The sequence below is a fragment of the Harmonia axyridis genome, chromosome 1 (genome assembly GCF_914767665.1).
Source record: "Harmonia axyridis chromosome 1, icHarAxyr1.1, whole genome shotgun sequence".
Lineage (NCBI taxonomy): Eukaryota > Metazoa > Arthropoda > Insecta > Coleoptera > Coccinellidae > Harmonia > Harmonia axyridis.
In genome coordinates, this window is record NC_059501.1 from 67,120,653 (window position 1) to 67,140,949 (window position 20,297).

Consider the following 20,297-nt stretch of genomic DNA (forward strand, 5'->3'; position numbering starts at 1 on the left):
AATCTTCAAAATTCGTGAATTAATTGTTTGATGCCATTCAAGAGAAAGTGGTTCATAAAGTTGTGTAGCTAGCATTTTCAAAAAACAAGTCTCTGTAACCGATCGACATCGGCACAAGACTGATGGATAATATATGCATTTAGGGAAGACATATGAAAAGTGGCAGTTATTCACAATGGTTGAAAGTTAACCTTAACTGTCTCTTGACTCTAGGAAATCGCCGTTTATGCCGAAGTACGAACTATATATTTTTTGACCGTCGTTAGTTTTTAATATTGAAACCACGATTATCTTTGCAGAATTAGAGCACATCTTGGAGGTTTCCATCCTTTAACTCTTTTAATGGTAAATGATCTTTTATGGGTGGCTTATTTTCACTAATTTAATATGAATTTCAAGTTTTCTGTCATTGTTTCACCTCTTCTGGAATTTTTCCATGATATCTCATAGAAATCATACCAGATCGTACCCTTCTATACTGCCGAGTAGTTATTCAATATCAGGTTATGAAGTAGTACCACATAGGACTCCTCAGCACTGTCAATTGACTATAAATGTCGGTTGTCACCAATGATCTTCTAGGTAAAAATACGGTTAGAATACCTGCAATACATCAATCTTGGACGTGTAAACCTTGAATGATGACTTATTCTGGTGATGCCGGTAAAAAGAATGAAGAGTATCATCCCAAGGAAGGTTTTACATTCATATAATGTACAATTTGAGTACAAAGCAGAATAAATATCCAATGTATATTTAAATATTGAATTGGATAGGTATATTCTTCTATTACTCAATAAAAGCTGAACAGTCGAAACTCAGCAGAAAAATCTTAAAACGCTGGTCCCGCTCTAAAGAGACGGCAAATAATGGAAGGCAGCATTGTCTACTTCTTCTGCGAAATCTGGATTCCTAGAAAAATGAATTGAATTTTTTTTTTTCATTTCAAGGAATTTCACAGATAATTATCTGAATCTGATTAACTAGTAATGGGTGTGGGCACATTCAACTTTAAAATAATGTTCATACAATTGTTCAACTCGAAAATCTTGAAGAAGAAAAAAACAAAATCTTCAAGCTTTTCATGAACCACGTCGCCCGCTCTAGAAATACGGCAAATAATGGAGGGCAGCATCATCTACTTTTTACGAAAAACCTTGATTACCGGAATTGAGAAGTTTTTTTTCTTAATTTTAACGAATTTCACGTATGATTTTTTTCATCAAATTAACTAATCTTAAACATCTTTTCATAGAGGATATCTGCAACATATATTCGAATCGGAAATATCGGCTCGTCCGCATCATCCGGTTGTTTCATTTACTCATATAAAAAAAAAAACGAATGTTTGAGCGTTTTATGTTCCTTGCAACACAACATAACACTTCGTTAGTATGTAATCTACCTATGTTATAATATTCTAGTTAAATTATCTATTGTTGACGTGTTCTCTATATATATTTAGCGATTTTTTGAGAATAAATTTCTATTATTATTATAATGAAGTCGAAACGTAGCAGAAGGATCTGAAACCTGAATTGAATTCATGTATTTCATCATTTATCCATTAAAAATCATTTGATCACTTTTATTGTTCGTTACATTCCATATTATCGAAATCATTTATTCGATTCAAATTTGAATCCATAAATAATAATTACACTTAAAATACATTTTATCTTCTTAGAAATACATTTATGAAAAAAATGTGGAGTTTTCCACACTAAATTAACGAATACTAATTCATCAATCCATCCTCACTATTGCACTTTTGCTTATTGCAAAATCCAAAACCTGTAAGAATGCCGACTTTTATTTTTGCCGGGGCGGCAGAAACAGAAAATTTTCAGCATGCTGCAAAGGGTGGCAAATTCGGTTTCTGCCTGTGGCGGCAGTTTGGCTAGCGACCGCCATGTGCATATATGATCTTTGAATTGAAATATTTTGTGATTTTTGTGATCTATTGTACCTCCCATTCCCCTCAATATTGAACAAACAATTTTGTAAATACAACTTTCGCGATGATTGACCTATATGATATTCAGGCCACGATTGCCGAATTGAGGTGATCTAGTTATCCATTTAGATTTATGCATATAAACGACACCCTGTACCAGTAACCTGTCCTCGTGTCGGTGTCCTGGAAAGTTGAAAATTGCGGAGACTGTTACTGGATTAAAGTGGCGACAGCGGGGTCTTGTAAACCACACGCTGGTTACTGAAAGCCGAAGCTTGGCTTCCCGCCTACTTCAAGGCGAAAGTAATTCCCTGTACGGTGGGCAGTCCGACTGCTGACGATGCTCAATTCACGAGTACCTACTATGTCGATTTGAATGATTTGCGGAAAAATACGGATGATTTATTGGATTTTCAGCGGATCGGAATCCGTATGGGGTAAAGCCGAATGAACAAAGTTATGACTGAAGAATGGTTTTAGCTCACCCTGAGAGTATTAAACATTGATAGAGGAAGCATATGTCACTTTAGTCTCCAATCAAATTTGACATGAGGGGGGAAATGAAAACACATTTCAGTGATACGATATTTCACTCAATTCGATTAGTATATTACTTTAGCCTTATCTTTTTTCAACATTTTAATTTTTCATTTATTTTATTATCTTTTTTATTACTCAAGAAACACCATTATATAGCATAACATGATTTTATGTAAAATGAGGATTCAAATTTAACAACGAAAATACCTAACTTACAATAAAATAATAATAATACAATAAAATGTCACTAGCGAGTATTTCCATCTCTGGTACGAATAACTTCTTGGCATCGACGGTCTATGCTTAAAATAAGGGACTTTATGCCATTGCGGTCCAGGTTTCCAAAATTGCAATCTGTCCCTACCGTACGTCTTTCAAAGTATTCAAGTTACATTCCTTTTGTAATTGTAAGTTTTCCATTGACGATGACAAGTTCTATGCGACCAGTCAAAGAAATAGAACAGTTGTGTGACTAGCATGAAATCTTTCACCAAATATTCGATAACTGCAACCTTCCTCAAACAATATTACTGTTTAGAGCGCATTCTTCGTGTGTAAGATTTAGTGTACCCCGATGCATATTAATTAATTAAAGAATTCGCAACATATACTACACTGACACTAAGCATTCGCAATTGGCAATTACTGGTACTCTCTGTTTTTCCATAGCCTGCTACTAAGTCTAGATGTCAAGATATATGCTGCCACTTTCGTGATGAAAATGTTAATTAAATTCAATAAAATGATGTTATGCCAAAAAATGGTGTTTCTCTAGTAATAAAAAAGATAATGCTTAGAATCAGGAAAAAATGGTTGAAAAATGATTATGCTGAGTGTAAGTTCAATTCCAACTTGATAATGAAACTCTACAGAGTGTTACAAGTTCTAGGTCCAAAAAAAATCAAGACTTACCCTCTAAAAACATCTTACCCTTATAACAATATCAGGAATGTAGAAGTGTAATAAAAATGTATTTTAACAACATACATTTATGCAAGAAATCTGGTGTCATTTACCGTTTAGAAGTTATTCGGAGAAATTTTTTCAAATGTTATCAACTTTGGAAGGATATATCTCCCTAAATATGCATTCTGGGCCATAAGTTCATTCATCAAACTATACTCGTACTTAATTTTCAATGTATTATCACCCCAGAAAGCTCGCTACCCATCTTCGACTCACCCTGTATATACAGGAATCGTTTATTGCGGAGGATCGTAAGTGGCAAAAATTTAAATTCCTCAATATATTTCAGTCAGCTCACTTGATACCCAGAGCGTCGCTTTTGCGCCATAAAATCTGTTTGCGGAATTTCCCAGTGGAAGTTTTCTCATAAATGAAATTCAATCAACGGAAGTTTTCTAGAACGAGATGGACTGCCGCCACAATTCAATTGGGACGAAAACGGTGAAACTGAAGGAGAATTGGTGGCAATAATTCATAATACCGAATTTAAACGGAAATATTGTGAACTCGAGCCAGCTCCACTTTACGATAGTTCTCGCGAACGGTGGAAATGCCTCGATTTTATGGGAGCCATTTGGATTTCCTTCGGTCGAAGTTTTGTTGTTCGCTTCTTATCGTGATGATATCTCAATTTTTCATCACCACCTATATTTTATTGGACAGCTTTCTGTGCGATATTTGAAATTAGCTTGCTTTAGATGACAATGATCATTTCAAATTTTGATTTATTTTTTCGACTATATAAGATCTCTGGACGACATCTCTAAGCTCAGAACTCAAAGTGGTGATGATTTTAACGAGTCTACCAATTTTATATATAGATATGTAGGATCCAGTTATTGTTCCCTGTAAATAATTGCGATGGTCAACCGGATGCTTGGAGACCTATTAGTTTCTTTTAGTGTCGAGGGCATGACAGTTTCAATGAATTTACAGGGAACGAATTGTTATTGTACATATAATATAAAAAGGATGTGTTATTCTTCGAGGTGTCGAAGATATGTCATGGAATTGTAAATCTTGAAGAGATTTACGGGGGGGTTGTGAAAGTTCGAAGACAATATGGTCGTACCAGATGTGTCACATCTGTGTATCAGGTTCTAGTCCTTCGAGAATATTCGATTTCCAGGAATCCGCGAAGATCTTTGTGGGCGGTACGGCAAAATTCTTATTGGACTAGGGGATGGTACTTTCCCTAAGGGTGTGGTCAAACCGAAAGAAGGGAGGTCGATATTCGAGACAGGGTAAGTTCCAATCGTCAGAGAGTCAGTTCAAGTTAAGACGAAAACGAGTAAAGTTCGGTCTAAGTCGAAGTAAGAGTAAGTTCGGTCGGTCAACATAAGACATAAGACGAAAAGACGGTTCGCGGACTAGATTAAGAAGAGTCGCGAACAAATCAAAGACGAGACGACCGAAAATTTGAAGTACGACAAAGACGTGATAATCGAAGACGTTTCGAGTAATTAAAACTAAAGTTAAAGACGAAATTCAGTACCGTAGTGAGAAACTTGTAATTAGGACGTTATTGGGATCTTCTCAATACTGAGTTTGTACTGTATAATTGTGGCTTTGTAAATAGATGTAAATAATTCAAAAGAGTTTGATTATTACAAATCCAACAAAGTCACAAAAAAAAAGACGAAAGGCCAGGTAATCGAATTATACCTCTAGACGATCGATTAACCAAGCCTACAGATATAGGAAGAAATTATTCTTAGTTGGTCCAAGTTGAAATTATCATCATACCTTCAATAATGATAATCATAACGATTGACAGATATAACATTTTTTTTCATTGATATTTTATTCGATAACTATTTACCAATTATTTCTAACAACTGTGTAACGTCACCAATTTGACTGTTTTAAATTTCGCATTAACAAGATATACAGGGTGATTCACCGCAAAGGCCTATTAGACCTTTATGGAAAACTAATAATAATTTTGTGCTGAAAATTTGCTTGTTAGGGTATGAGACAATGATCTTTCTCCCTAAAATTTTCAGATGTCTGAAACTTCCGGTTATTCCGAAAACTACTCCACTATTTCAAATGGCACACCCAGTAGATTATTGCATCATTAGATAGGTTCCTTGGTAACAATTTGAGCAATATGCCATACCTGAAGGGTTCATGAGTTAATGGGATTTTTATGAAAAAAATTGTGGCGACGGGGACTCACATTTTGTTGAATATTTCGGTAGACCAAGATTTTTTCGAAAAAACCTTATTCGTTTTCGATTCTGCGATTATAAGACTGTTTGTGGTTTGACGAAAAATGTACAGGGTGCTTATCAGAATATCATGAACTTGGACAACTCAATTTCAGCAAAACTAAAGATTTTCAAATAAGAACCTATATTTTTCATCATTTCAGTCAATTCTACGAATTTAATGATAGGAGGTTACATGAGCAATCACTACAGCTGAAATGAATACTTCAAGAGTAATCGAGGAAGAACTTTAATAAAACCGCAAATTCTTGTGTGGAGTAGTCTATGATTTCCGGAAAACACAGAAAGGAACTAAAATTCGATGTTTCGATAACTAAATTATACATTTCAAGAAGTTCATGATCTTCTGATGAACACCCTGTACATTTTTGGTCCAAACCGCAAACAGTTTCATAATACTACGTATTGGCAGATTCGAAAATTAAAAGGGTTCTTTGTAAAAAAACTCACGAGCAGTTGAGTTTTTACCCAAGATATGACATATTGCCGAAATTGTCATAAAAAATCCCCCTGTATATAACAATGAGCAATATATGACAGTGGGACTTCATAAAATAAGCAAAGTCACTGACGGTTCAGTTGGGGGGTCAAGGTCAAGCCCCCCTAAGTGTTCCAAATTCCAAATAATCGTTCAACGAAAAAGAGTCTGGGTATGCAATTCGCCAAATTGAAAAAAAAATCACATGTTGAAAAATTCCGGTATACTGAATGAAATAACAATTAAATCCGAAACAAAACCGATACTGAAAAATTCACTTTTGTCTAAAACTATCTGAGTGCAATTTCTGGAAGAGTGGTCGCCAATTCACTTTTTTACAAGTTGTTTACGTTATAATTCTTCAAGCTTTTCGACTCGTTTATCGTTGAGGTACAAGTCAGATAATAATAACTTATTTTGCTTTTATGTCTACTTATCATCCAAAAATATTCGAAACGGACTGCGATAAGGATGTTAAAAGCATCATTTAAAATATATTATAGTTAAATTAGTCCATGCTAAAAAAGTGAATTCTGAATTCAGAATATTCCAAAAAACGTGCTCTTTTGAATCGCCAGAATGATAAATTTATTCAAAAAGAAAATAACTATTTGCTTAACTAGGCAGCAAAGTAGTAAATTGACTGCCGGGGCTGATTCTGGAATTCAGCCAAGGCAGTCAATCCACTTTGCTACCGAGTTGAACATATTAATTTTTTCTTAGATTGTTTATAATGATATATGTAGGATATTGTATTTTCAAATTATTACAATTCCCACAATTTTTTTACTTTTTCTGTAGTGATAAATTGAAACGAAATTGGATTGGAATCGAAATGTTTGGAATGGTTGGTTGCTATAAAATGTATATGTCCATGATGATTATATTTTGACAACTTATCAAACATCTGACAGTTTTTTGGAAAAATATCGGATATATTCATATTAAGGACAGTGATAGCGACTGAAGTACTTTCTCCTCCAGAAATAAGGAAGGTGGGAAAATATATTGATTGACAAGAAATATTTTCAAGTTTGTTATGTAGATATGTATTCAGTTTTAATTAGCTTGCTACCTATTATTATTACTTTTTTTGGGGTGGTACCAATTTCATTGTTTTTTTTATTAGATTTACTTCGTGTATTGGGTTTAAAGGTTTAACCACGCTCAACCTTCATTACGTATGAAATAAATAAATAATGATTAATTTCATTCATGATAACCATTATAGCTTCCGCATATTTTTTATCGAAAATTCTGAAAAGAAAATGTAAATTGCAATTTTATTCTCATTATAGTGCCGACAGACAACCACGGATTTATAAGAATATATTATTTATCCCCTATTCAAATTACTGAGGGATTAAAAAGAGATGAAATTTTCATGGTTGAAAAGGTGCCTCCCTCGTGAATAGATTCGACCTGTCTGAGCGATTTTCTAAAAATATACTCCTGCTATCTGACAAGACCTATGCCCTTTTTTGCATGTCAGATGACTGGCCGAATGAAGGGTCTTGCGAATCGTATCCTCATGAATAAAACATAAATATTTGTCTCACTTCATCTGTATGAAAAGCAGATTCGAATCTGTATTACTTTCTTCGCGCAAAACGAAGTTACACTCCCTTTATTTTTTGAAATGTTGGTTAATAATAATAAATATATTTAGGACCGGCGTTAGGCGTGAAACAGTAAAGGGACCATTTCGGGCACCTATATTTTAGGGGCGGCAATTCGATCCAGTTTGCTGACCGCCTTTTAATATTTCAATCTTGATTCTTGAAAACAACATATGGTTGTTTCTCTCCACTACGTTTGTCAACATTCTCTGCAATAAAAATCTCCAAACCACCTCTACTAAGCTGCCTTTACACAAATGGCAGCCCAACTGTAACTGTAAAATCATTATGTATTTCACAAAGTCGAAAAACAACACTACCTTCGGTTTCGAATTATTTGGAAGCCGATAATATGAAGAAATGCTACTATTTTGAATTCGAAACTAGGAACTATTAAATGCCAAATGTTTTCAGCGGAACACATGGTTGTGAACTCAATTAGTTTTCGAAGCAATACTGAAACTTTGCATGCCCTACCGCCCTGTGTATCTTGTGGTGTGATAGGTAATCTTTTGTCATGTGGATTTAAAAATCAGATATAATACTAGCGGATTATTCATCGGTATTCAATATTCTTCATTCACTAGAATACAATTTTTTTGACGCACTATTTCAAGATTATTCATCGGAAGAAGAAAGTTCTGTATGATCATCGGAACAGGTTCTGTTTTTTTTTTTTTTGGTGAGAAGCGTTGGTTAAGAGGAAGTTGATGTTGTCATGGATGCAGCAGGGATAAATTCTCTGCTTCAGGTGCCAAAATTACTCGCGCCGTCTTTGGATGTATTCATATTTTAGTTAGACTCCAGATCTTGTGGGTGACAATTTAACGCAAATTAGAGTAGATAGTCTCTAATGGAAGCCATTTCCAACTTTTTCCTGTGATTTCGTTGTGAACGAATTGCAGCTCCCAATTTTCAATTAATCGATGTGACATGTGCGAATCCACTTGAAAGTTGGATGAGTGGAGTTCCTTGTTTTCAAGAATCATATCAGTGACATTGTTTTTTTTCTTTAACAATTCATTTTTACTTACATATCTGCGTATAGGTCCTTGTCGATTCTCAGTTCAATGTTGAAATCTCATTAATTCACCCTTCATATACCCTTCACATACTCAAACATATTAAGTACACTATATTCAACACTTAGATCAAATTTATCAACCGGCACAGTAAGGACATAGTCTTAAGGAGTATACGCAATTTTTCATGTCCCTACCATGGTTAGATTACGGTGTCGGATTGTGATATATTTTCAATTCCACAATTTTGCTATATCGTTATGAATGTATATTATATTAAATGACATATATTTATTTGAGTGATTCCCGATTGAACATGCAAATTTGAATATTTGGAATCCGATATTCTTTCTGATTGTTAAATTTTAATTAGGTAGAATATTTATTAAACTCGGTATCTACCAGTTGAAATCCAAGGTTTGGCAATTTTTGCTCTCCTAGTGTCATCGGTTTTTTCACATCGTTTGGCGCACTTGAAGTTTGTTTTCTGAATTTCTGAAATACTTAGGTATTTATTTCGATATATTTTGAGTTGAAATGAACATTGATTCACTATGGGACATAAGAAGTGCGTTCTTTGTGGAGAAACTCACGAATAAGTCAAATATCGTATCACTGATATGTTTTCATTTCCGCGAGCTTCACGTCAAATTTCATAGTTCATGTTGGGGACAAAATTTGCTTACTGAAAATGACATACACTCTCTCTATCTCTGTTTATTACTCTGAGCTAACAAAATAATTGCGACGGTGCCACTTTTATTCTGAGTACTGAAACATCAGTAATCAAAGAATTTCTTGGAATTCAATAATTTGATTTTGTTTTGCTGAAATCCCTTCTTTGCTGAATTCTAGATAAAACAAAAGGTTTTTTCATGTCGAATGATGAAAAAATCAGAGATTCCACCACATACAAAATTCTGCGTATAAATACGAAAAAAAAAATCAGCGTCTGTTTCATCTCATAACCTCAAAGAGGAATGTTGATGCCGAACATGTATCCGCATCTGATGACGAGAACACGGTATCAAGCGGCCTATGACCACGGCGAACGATAACCGCATTAGTCTCTGGCTGAGCAGTTAAAGTGAACACCGTTGTGAGTAGAGTGGGGCGAAATCCTTGCTCAATATTATTTTATCCTGATACACACTTTTCCGAAACATTATGTCGAAGGTGTCGTGGGTTGAAGCATTCTAGTCATCGTCGGTGTTTTTGTTGGGTATATGCTGCGTGCCCTCTAAGAGCGCACCGTGATTGAGTGATACACACACGTCGATTATCGTTTGTTTTCCGTTGTGATTAGTTTGTGAAGTGGAAAGATAATGTGGCGTCCTTGAGATGAGCCGTTTCGGGGTGACAAAGGTGTGGGGGGACTTTTAGTATTCCCATTTTTTTTTAGTCAAGGTACAGGGACTTTCTGAATTATGAGCCTTCCTTAGAAAACCAATTCTACAGATTTCGTACTAAAAAAATTGTTGACGTTCATTGGATGAAAATATATTATTGCTCCTTTAGCTCAACACAGAAAAGCTCAATAATAAAAGAATATCTTTCGAATGTGCTTTGACCTGAGATTATCTACCCCACACTTCTTCAAAAGTTCTTCAGAATCTCATTACTTCGTAATTACCTATGTTTATCTGTAAAACGAATGTTTCAAAGTATCATTTCTCTTTTCGATCAGTTATGTTTGATTATATATTTACTACCATTTCATTCTGTTCACAGGTCTAATGATTTTTTTCATTTAATTCCTAAGTTGAAACGTATCTCTGAAATTTCTTCATACTGTATAATTAGTTTTACGGCAATTTGTCAGGGCATATTCAATTAAATGATTCATAAACAACAAAATTTTCATCTTAGATTGAATGTTAAGGTTCATGTTTTTCAATAATATGCATATACATCTGAAATATCTTCTGCGTACATCTCGCATCAAACCTTGGACCGTTCGAAAATTAGTTTTCAGAATTCGACAAAATTCGCATCTTGTTGCTTTTTTTTTAATTTACAAGCCTCATTTATAAAGGGTAAATGGGCGGAAGCTGAAGGTAGATACAGGACACTGAAGCGAGTCAGAATTAATTACCCATAACTTTCGAACCACTCTATATATTTCCATATTTGGTGCGTTTATTCTCTGCAACAACTAATTCGTACAGACGTAACAACTGAATTTTGTTTCAGGTCCGGTCTAAAAAAAATTGATAAATAAGATTCAACTCAAATAAAAAACATCCTATGTATAAAAAATCTTGAGTTTGATATCACCACTGAAAACGATAACATCGAGGATTGAATTTTTTTATCGAATAAATTAACATCTCAATGAAAAACCTTGAAAACATTGTATTGGGAATGAGGTTGTTTTGTAGCAAAAGGATTTGGTTCGGCGCAGACGTATGATTTTTTAAAATCATTAATACCATCTCTGATGATTGGTGCTTCATCGATAAATGAAGATCTGTATAAAATTCTTCGATTTCGCAATATACTCCCTAAAACTTGTCAAGCGATTTCATCGTCTAACTCTAACTTCTGAACTTTTGCTATTACTATTACTAGATTTATTGAATATTAAAAAAGCATGCGGAAGTTCAAGAAATATCTTGCTGACTTCAGTTTTTTCTCGTTCATTCGAATGTCCTATCGAATTCAAGAAAATTTTGATATACAGAGTGCTTTTTGGGTTGTGTTATTTATGAATTTTTCCTATGCCGGACCTGAAAAAAACATTCAGTTGCTATGTATGCATGAAGAAGTAGTTACAGAGAATTAACGCACTATATATCATGAGAATATATAGGGTGGTTCGAAAGTTAAGGGTAATTGAAGAAATTGGCAAAATCAATAAAACACTCTGTATCTTGATTATAAGGAGAGATAGACCCTTTAAATATAGGTTATTCTGACTCGCCTCAGTGCGAAAAAGCGGAGAACTCTTCAAATAGCTGAGCTTGCGGTAATTTTGGTGGGTTGTCATGGACTGTCAACCACTTTCGAGTGTTATGTGCAATGACAACGTCAAAGAACCGAATATTGAGAGTTTCTCATATTAATAACTGTTCACATCTAGATTACTCATAATAGTGATGACTATCCAGGATAAAATTTTTAGTTTTTATTAATAGAGAACAAATGAGAATTTTCAGGAGCCTCTAGCGTTGAAACTAGTCTATAGAAAAACTTGTGCCTATTGAAATTTTTCGACCGATATAATATTTCTATGGTTGAGACGTGCGGCTATAATTGTCACGGAGGTGAAAGTTTTTTAGATGAATTCTTCAAATCATATCTCTATTTCATGAACTGCTTTAATTCATCCAAATAATTCATCATCAATAAATATTTTCAGGGACACTTGTTTACCTGAGCATCCTTGCGCATTCGCCAATTTGTTATCAGACAAAAGAATGTAGTATTCTTTTTTTTTATTATCAGAACTTCCATTAACCAATAAAAACGATATCAAACATCTTTTACGGTTCATTAAATACAATTCCATGGTACTCCGAATTGTCACTTGCATAATCGATTGTTCATTAAATTCGTTAGGTGCCTAAATATACACCTACTCCATTAAATTGAAAAAATTTTCCATTAGAGCATATGCCTCTTATATTCATTGGATTCATAATTCCCTTACGAAACTGGTTCTTGAACAATGAATTTAAATTGTGCAGAATATTGACTTTCTTTGATAAGCTAAACTCAGTCATTATGGTGAGGTATGACTATTATTATTATACTCTGTAAAAATTACAATGATGTGTGTCTCATACAAATCACACATATTAATCATATTCATCATTGCCTAACCTAAATAATTGCATTCCGATTATTTCATTTGAATGTTAGATAATTGACACCCACGTAATTTATGAATCCCAGCTTCCAAGACGAATTTGAGTTTCATTCAAATAACTCTTATATTTTCACAGAAGAGCTTCGAACAGTTCATGAAAGCATTTTTAAATTTTACACATTTCATTGGAGGTTCGTGAGAATTTAAGGAAAATCATAGTCTTTCAAATCACCAACAAGCAAAGTTCCTGTCACCGTTTTTTTTTGTCAATACTTTGACTCTTAGTTTGATTGAGCTCTACATATCAAATTGAATAATTCGTGTTGAATAAAAGCTTTTATGCTTTTATGTATTCTCATATCATGCCAAGGTAAATTCATTTCATAACATTAATACTTTGAGGTTACAATAACTATAAACTTAAGGTAATCAAAATTATTCATAACTAGCGTAACCCCGTTATATTGCAGCAAAGTTTTTACCATCCTATTCAACAATTCCAGTCATAATGTCATAACTGGAGTCAGAGTAGGTTGTAAAACTTTAGTAATATGATATAAATTGAAGAGCACACATGCATGATACCAAATAATTATCATCTAAATTCTGTTACCGATTTCGTTTTCCCTGGACGTTTCATATGCGAGAATATTTCGAAATTAAACCATTCTACGGTTATGGAGTCGAAAATTATCATATTGTTTTTCAAGTCACAAAATCCGAATTGTAAATTTATGTGTTCTTTACGAATACCAGGAGGGCAACAGGTGGTTTTCAATTGGAAGAAGAAGGTGGTGTGGTTTCCGATTCGAGCTTGGTGACCTTTTGTCCAGTTTTTTCGTTATCTTGTTGAATAGTGTTTACCATATATTGGGTGTTTTTATATATCTTACAAAGTCATACAGAGGCATGTTCTGAAAATACTCTTTATTCCGTTAGAGCTGCGTTATTTCGTTTTCCTCGCTCTCGAGAATTTTTCATATTTTTTAAAATTTTTAAATCAAAGAGCTCTCAAACGACATCAATACCAGTTTTTTTTTCAATCGTATGTCTGTTGATATTTTCTTTAAAGTGAAAGAATGCTCTGAAGTTTTCTATGATTTTTCGCACGATGAAGGAAATTAGTATCATTTGCATAATTCACAAAATTCTCCTTGATCGATGGTATGATGTTTGGCATTTCGTTGGTATAGATCGAAAACAACAGGTCCGAGATGGCTTCCTTGGGGAACACCCTCAATAATCTTGGATATTGCCGACATATATTCTTGACCGATAAATCATTGAACATGTTTTCCTAGTTTTTCTCGGATAGTATGGAAGCTATTTTCCTGAAATATGATAATGATAACTATTATTATACCAAAGTTATCCTATTAAATAGGAAAACTCATCAACGCTTGAATAGCGAATTTCAAGATTGACAGAAGTCGAAACAATTTATTCCTCAAAAACTTGAATAAGTACAGGGTGGGCCAAATTGGAGAATTTCTAAATGAGAAGTAGTAATAATAATAATAAATACTCTTTATTTCAGAATCTTCTCAAGTTTACAAAATGAAATGAAATGAAATAGTGTCAAATAGTATTCCTATACTAGATAGACGAAAACTGATGTCGGTGTCTGAAGGCCAATTTTCATTAAAAACTCATTGGAGAAAACCGCAACTCCATAGCTATCACCATTTCATAGTTACAGGGTGTTTTTGGAAAATATTCATTTTCGAAATGTAGCCGTAACTTTTCTTATGGTGAACATTTTCCACATCTGTAAAAACAATTTAGAATTCCATGATGTTAATTGAATTTTCTGCAAATTGATTTTATGAGATGCTTCTATGAATTTTTTTCAAATGGGACACCCCATATATTTATTCATGGTCCGATGGAGATCAAGATTACCATTCCAAAAATATAGCACACTTGATATTTTTCAGAAGTCGGTGAACGGTGGTAGGTAGATCTGGAGACCTTGGTGGCCACCGAATATTTTAATTATTTGAACTTTACAGATTATTATGGATAGACACTAGGATGATTGGATGTGTGAAACTGAAACTTTCGATGATTTTTATAGTTTAGGAAGATATTCGTATATCATGTTAGTTATTTTTGAAAGGGGAAAAATTTAGCGTTTTTATTTTGTTGAAGAAATTGTTATGGTTAACATTTAAAAAAAATGCAAGTTGGTATTATAACTTCGAGAAGAAGGCAATGAAAAATTAATTACTACACCAATGGATCCTAATAAAAAAATGCCTTTAGGATGTTTTTGTTTTATGTTGATAGAACCAAAAATGAAGAAGTTAGGAGAACTTTTCATATCACGTCATTTTCCAATTATCTCTTCTAAATTGAAAACAGCTGAATTTGTGAGGTTGACGTTTTCACCAGAATAATTTTCCTAAAAATCGAGAACGAAAATGTGCCATTCATTTTTCTCTAGCTCGAAGGGGTTCTGAGATCCCCTCACTAGACAACGAATTTGGAAGACCCGATATAGTTATTCCTTCACTGTCGGAATATGAAAGACGCAGAAACAATGAATAATTAAATTAATAATTAATAGATTCACCATTTGAAGTTTATTTGATTACTGGCGAGGTACAAAACCTCATTGAATAATGAATCAAATAAGCTTATATATTCATTTCTATTAAATTTCCGACAAACAATTCAACCTCGCGATTCCCAATCGATATCGTGAAAATCCTCCAATTAATAAGCCACCATAATTTGAAACCATGTCGAACCCGACAGGTGAATTGTGTTCTTGACCCTATTTCTGACAGTTTAATATTCGACCTATTCAACGTGCTTGATAACACGAAGATGAGTAAGACATGAAAACATACACGCAATTTCGTCAATTCATAAGAAATCGATGGGCAACCAAAATGGAAATGTCCATGCTGGTAGCGATCATTCATAACATCATGACCCTATTTTTGCTGGTTGAAGAATAGCAATACACTGTTTCCATGTCGCGTTTGAGGAATAAACAGGAACAAAGTTCGAGTTATATCGTAAGTTATAAGAGAGGAAATTCTGAAGGTAAAACTTTCGATTGTTATAAAAGTTTGTTGCTTCAATCACAAATGTCATTCAGGCAAAAACATGAAATTTTTACTTCGAAAAATGTGTCTACAAATGTTGACAAAATCTGAAGCCGTACAGGCGGCCCTTGGATGAAAGAGCTCTGAAAAAATCCAGATTCATAGTGTCCTTTATATAGACATGATAAATCCTATGCCATTCTAAAAGGATTATTAAAACTGACTCTGCATGTCGGGAACTATTTCACATATTCAAAGTATTGTACTTATATATTATACACCCGAACTGGAGCGTCTACACATGCAATATATTATATTGCTCGAGCTATACAGTTTGGTCCAACGAGAACTTGACTCCTCAATTTTCGGTAATGTGGAAAATCGTTCGAACCCGTCAATTTCTGTTTTTCGCAACCCCTAAACTGCAACCCCCTAACAGAGTTGTATACAATCCTTTGGTTTTTAATTGGGATGAGAGGTGTTGCGATACCTCATTTTGAAAATCTATCGAGTACTATCTGATCCTGAAATTTCTCTTCAATAACGAAATGAAAATGAAAAATAAAATAGTGGAAGAGTACTTACTTTAGTTCATTAAATGCTGGAAATGGGCTCCATTTACTTCCATACAGTAATGTAAGTTTTGCTGAAAACGTTCATGTACGTTACTCAAGATTTCTGGTGTAATTTGACGGCTTTCATCAATGATCTTACTTCGCAAATCATCCAGTGACTCAGGCTGGGTAGCGTGAATCTTGGATTTCAGGTGACTTTATAGAAGAAAGTCCAGTGGGAGCCAGATCAGGTTATCTGGGTGACCAATCAGTTCTTCTGATCCAGGCGTGAGAAAAGTTTTCATCTAAGAACTGCCGCACCGGTTGAACGAAAGAATGTGGTGAGCCATCTTGTTGGAAAATCAACGTTTGATGGTCTTCTGCATTCTCTAATACTTGCACGAGGGCTTCATAAAAAGCGTTCTCCAATAAATCTAAATAAATGTGGCCAGTGAGAATATAAAAAAAGAGCCGATAATGTGACTACCATAAATACTCGCCCATTTATCTTATGTTGTTTCAAGATTCTTATGATTGTTGTGCGTGAAACATCAGGAACATCGGACAATTTCCTAGTACTCAAGATCAGATCCATTGCTACATAACCAAAGACAACCACGTCCCTCGCTTTGTCTCTTTCATGCACCCTCTTTTTGTTTCCGACTGAACCACTAGCGTCAAATTAGGCAAACAATTGCACAACATCAGCAGCGGATTCTTTTTTTCGGAGATATCGTTGAATAAATCATTTCCAACCTTTTCATTTCACAACAAATTTAGAATCGCGTTCTTAAAATTTCACGATAGAATAATGTAAATCAAAAACATGGTACGTCTATTTTCTTATCAACAGGCAGACGCCTACCTATATGAACTACCAGCTCATATAAGAAAGAAGAAGAAGAAAAACATGGTCCGTCTACTTTCTCGGAGAAGAAATTAACAACATAAATACCAAATACCTTTGAAATGTGTCGGATACGAATAATAATCTCGAGATAAATTCCTCACTGCCTCTTTTACTATTTGCTTTGTTATTTCATTATCAATGGATATTTTAGAGTGAAACTTGAGGGTCAGATAGTACTCGATTCGATCTTAAAAATTAGTTATTTTACCACCTTTCATTCCTATTCAAAATCAAGAAAATGAATCAGATTCAAAATCAGAAATTGACAGGTCCAAGCGATTTTTCACATTTTCATTTCAAAGTCGGAAAATCGAGGTGTTAAGTTTTCGTTGGACCTCCAGGTAAATTGCATGAGACATTCTTGGCAACAGAAGTTCAAATTTTTCATACATTGAGTTGAACGTCTCTGCGAACTGTAGTTCTAAAAAGGTATTTCTTCACTTACCAGGTGGAAAATGAAAACATTATTGATACATCAAATTAGCGGTTCATAAAAACACATAAAATTACCTCTACATATGCTAGGTCATTAGTGAGAATAGAAATGGAACAGCAAGAATACATTTACACCTTAAAATTGTCGATGGAAAAGGAGAAATCTACACCTTTATCGGAACATTATGCTATCTGAAACCTCAATATTCATGAATTCCACTTGAGTAATTTGAATCGTGCCGTCGAGATTTTTCAGAAGAAGAAACATCCTCGAGCGTTCACTAGGGTATGAAAACAACAAGAAAAAGTTCTTGTCTGCTTATTGAACTGTGTTAGGAGAAAAGTTGTTATGTGACCCCCTGGAAAGCTGATGACTCGTCTGTCGTTACCATTCCTCTGTCTTGATTCATTCTGAAACCTCTTAAGCATTTCATCCTTTTCAACGTTTCCTGGAACTTTCAGGGTCTTTCGAATGAGGGAGATTGGTTTTGTTGAAAAATTTGTCTGGGTCAATGAAAGCGATGCGAGATTGTTGACAGAATTTGATAGACAGTTAGACAAAACAACTTGAGAAACGGCTCCTCGGAGTTCCAGAATCGGGTAATATGAAGTACTGATTATCGTAATATCAAAGTAGTGAAACATTTCCATGATGTTGAGAAATATCGAATTGAAAAATGCTCAGCGTATCTTTCTTTTAAACATAAAAATTAACGGTGTGTGGATTGTCTCTAATAATTCTTCATACAAGAATTATGAGCTTTTTGCGTTCATTTTTTGGCACGCTATAACACTTCGCCCAATGAGTCCCTAGCATAACGATCAAAAACTCATTCATTCTTAAAAATTGGACTTTAATCATCATCACAGTCCAGAGTGAAACATATACTTCAACAACATAACAGCTTACGAATTCTGTAATAAAATTATGAGGCATTTCCCATTGCTCGAAGGATATATTTTTTTTGATGAAAAAATTTATGAATTTTTTTAAAATTCAACTGAACATAACATTCGTCGTTTGTTTCTGCTATAGATGATATATTATGGTATATCCAAAGTCACTTGAACTAATCTATAAAAACGCTTTGTCCCTTTGAAGTGGATACCGCGACCCGCTACATACGCTACATACTGTTTGTTTTTAAAGTATTGTTAAGCAATAAAGTTACTGGAAACTTGGACAACCCTTGTATAGTCGAAACATTCTGGCTTCCTTCATGATTTTGGATATAAGACTATACCATCGCGGCTTGGGCATCTCGGGCTGATTTAAAAACTATATTATTAAACGGGCAAATTATAATGTTATAGTCATTATTGAACTTTTTTGCTAAAATTTCCTAAAACAATCCACATTGCCTTCACCGTTGCTTCTTCATATTCGGTCCTGTCTTCCTTTCTCATATTGATCGCCCAATCTTTTAGTATCAACGTCAATTCTTTTGAGCTCCTGTTCATTCAATTCTTAATCTCGTTCACAGCAAAAATCCATAAATATTCTCCAAATATATTTGCGACCCTATGTTGTATTTTTGGCAATTATACTTTGTTATACTTAGAACATACGCATTGCCAAAGAATGGCGTTTTGAAATTTATTTGGAATGAAGTTGTCAAACTCAATCGTGTTGTCGTAGTGATTGAGAATTGCACTGAATGCAATAATCAACGATAATACCAAGAGTCCTTCAAATATTATCGAAAATTTTCGATTTTCCACGAAAACTTGTTTATTTGGCAAAAATATGAAAACAAACCGATTGATAAAATCACGAGTCCGTTCGGACGAGTTTCGGCTTGTTTGAAATGTTTCTGCCTCAAATAAACAAGTTTGAGTGATAAAAATAAAAATCATCTGATTTGAAGAACGAGTTGTATTTGAGAGGATTATTTTTCCAACAATTTGAATGTTCAATATTTTATTGTGTAATAGCACTGAATCGGTTTGTGTTCATTTCTCACTAATGCACTTTAAGCTGTCAATGATGATGAATTCAAAGTAAAATTTTGACGTTTCAATGTGAAAAAGGTGTTATCGATGAGGAGGTAGTATTATCAGTATAATCCCGAATGATTGGCTGGAATAATGCATTGCTATCAGTTGAAATCACCAAAATATCAGATTTTGACATTTGAAATAGTCAAATAGTTTTTGACAGTAGTAATATCCTCAGGATATTGGTAATAATAGACGAGTTGATTTTATGACGATCGAAAGCTCGTTTCTTAGTAACAGCTCGAAACCGAAGACTAAAGGCTGTTACCGAGATAGGAGCTTGAGAAATTGGTCATACAATTATGAGGCATTAGGTTCGTTGAAGTTCTCTACAATAGATGTAATAGGTACCATTGCATTGTTGGCATCTCGGGCTGATTTAAATACTATATTGTTAGTTGAAACGGTCAATCATAATATTAAAGTCACTGAAGTACTTTTTTTGCAATAGTTTGCACAAAATGTTCCACATTGTCTTCACCGTTGCAACTTCATATTCGATCTTTCTTTATCATATTACCTTACGTTTTAGTATCAACGTCAATTGTTCGAAGCTCCTATGTCCATTCAATTAATATTCTCGCAGCAAAAAATCCATAAATATTCCCCAAATAATTTTATGACTGTATGTTGTATTTTTGGGAGTTCTTCTTTCATTAGCGCATTTATACTTTGTTATACTTTGAATTAAATAGATAGGGATAGGGATAGAGACGC

At 34.1% G+C, this 20,297-nt stretch overlaps 1 protein-coding gene across 1 annotated transcript in view; it reads left to right on the forward strand.

Moving 5' to 3' along the window:
* Positions 1–20,297, forward strand: part of LOC123670744 (protein unc-13 homolog B) — a 637,597-nt gene that overhangs the window by 224,000 nt on the left and 393,300 nt on the right. The window lies entirely within an intron of this gene.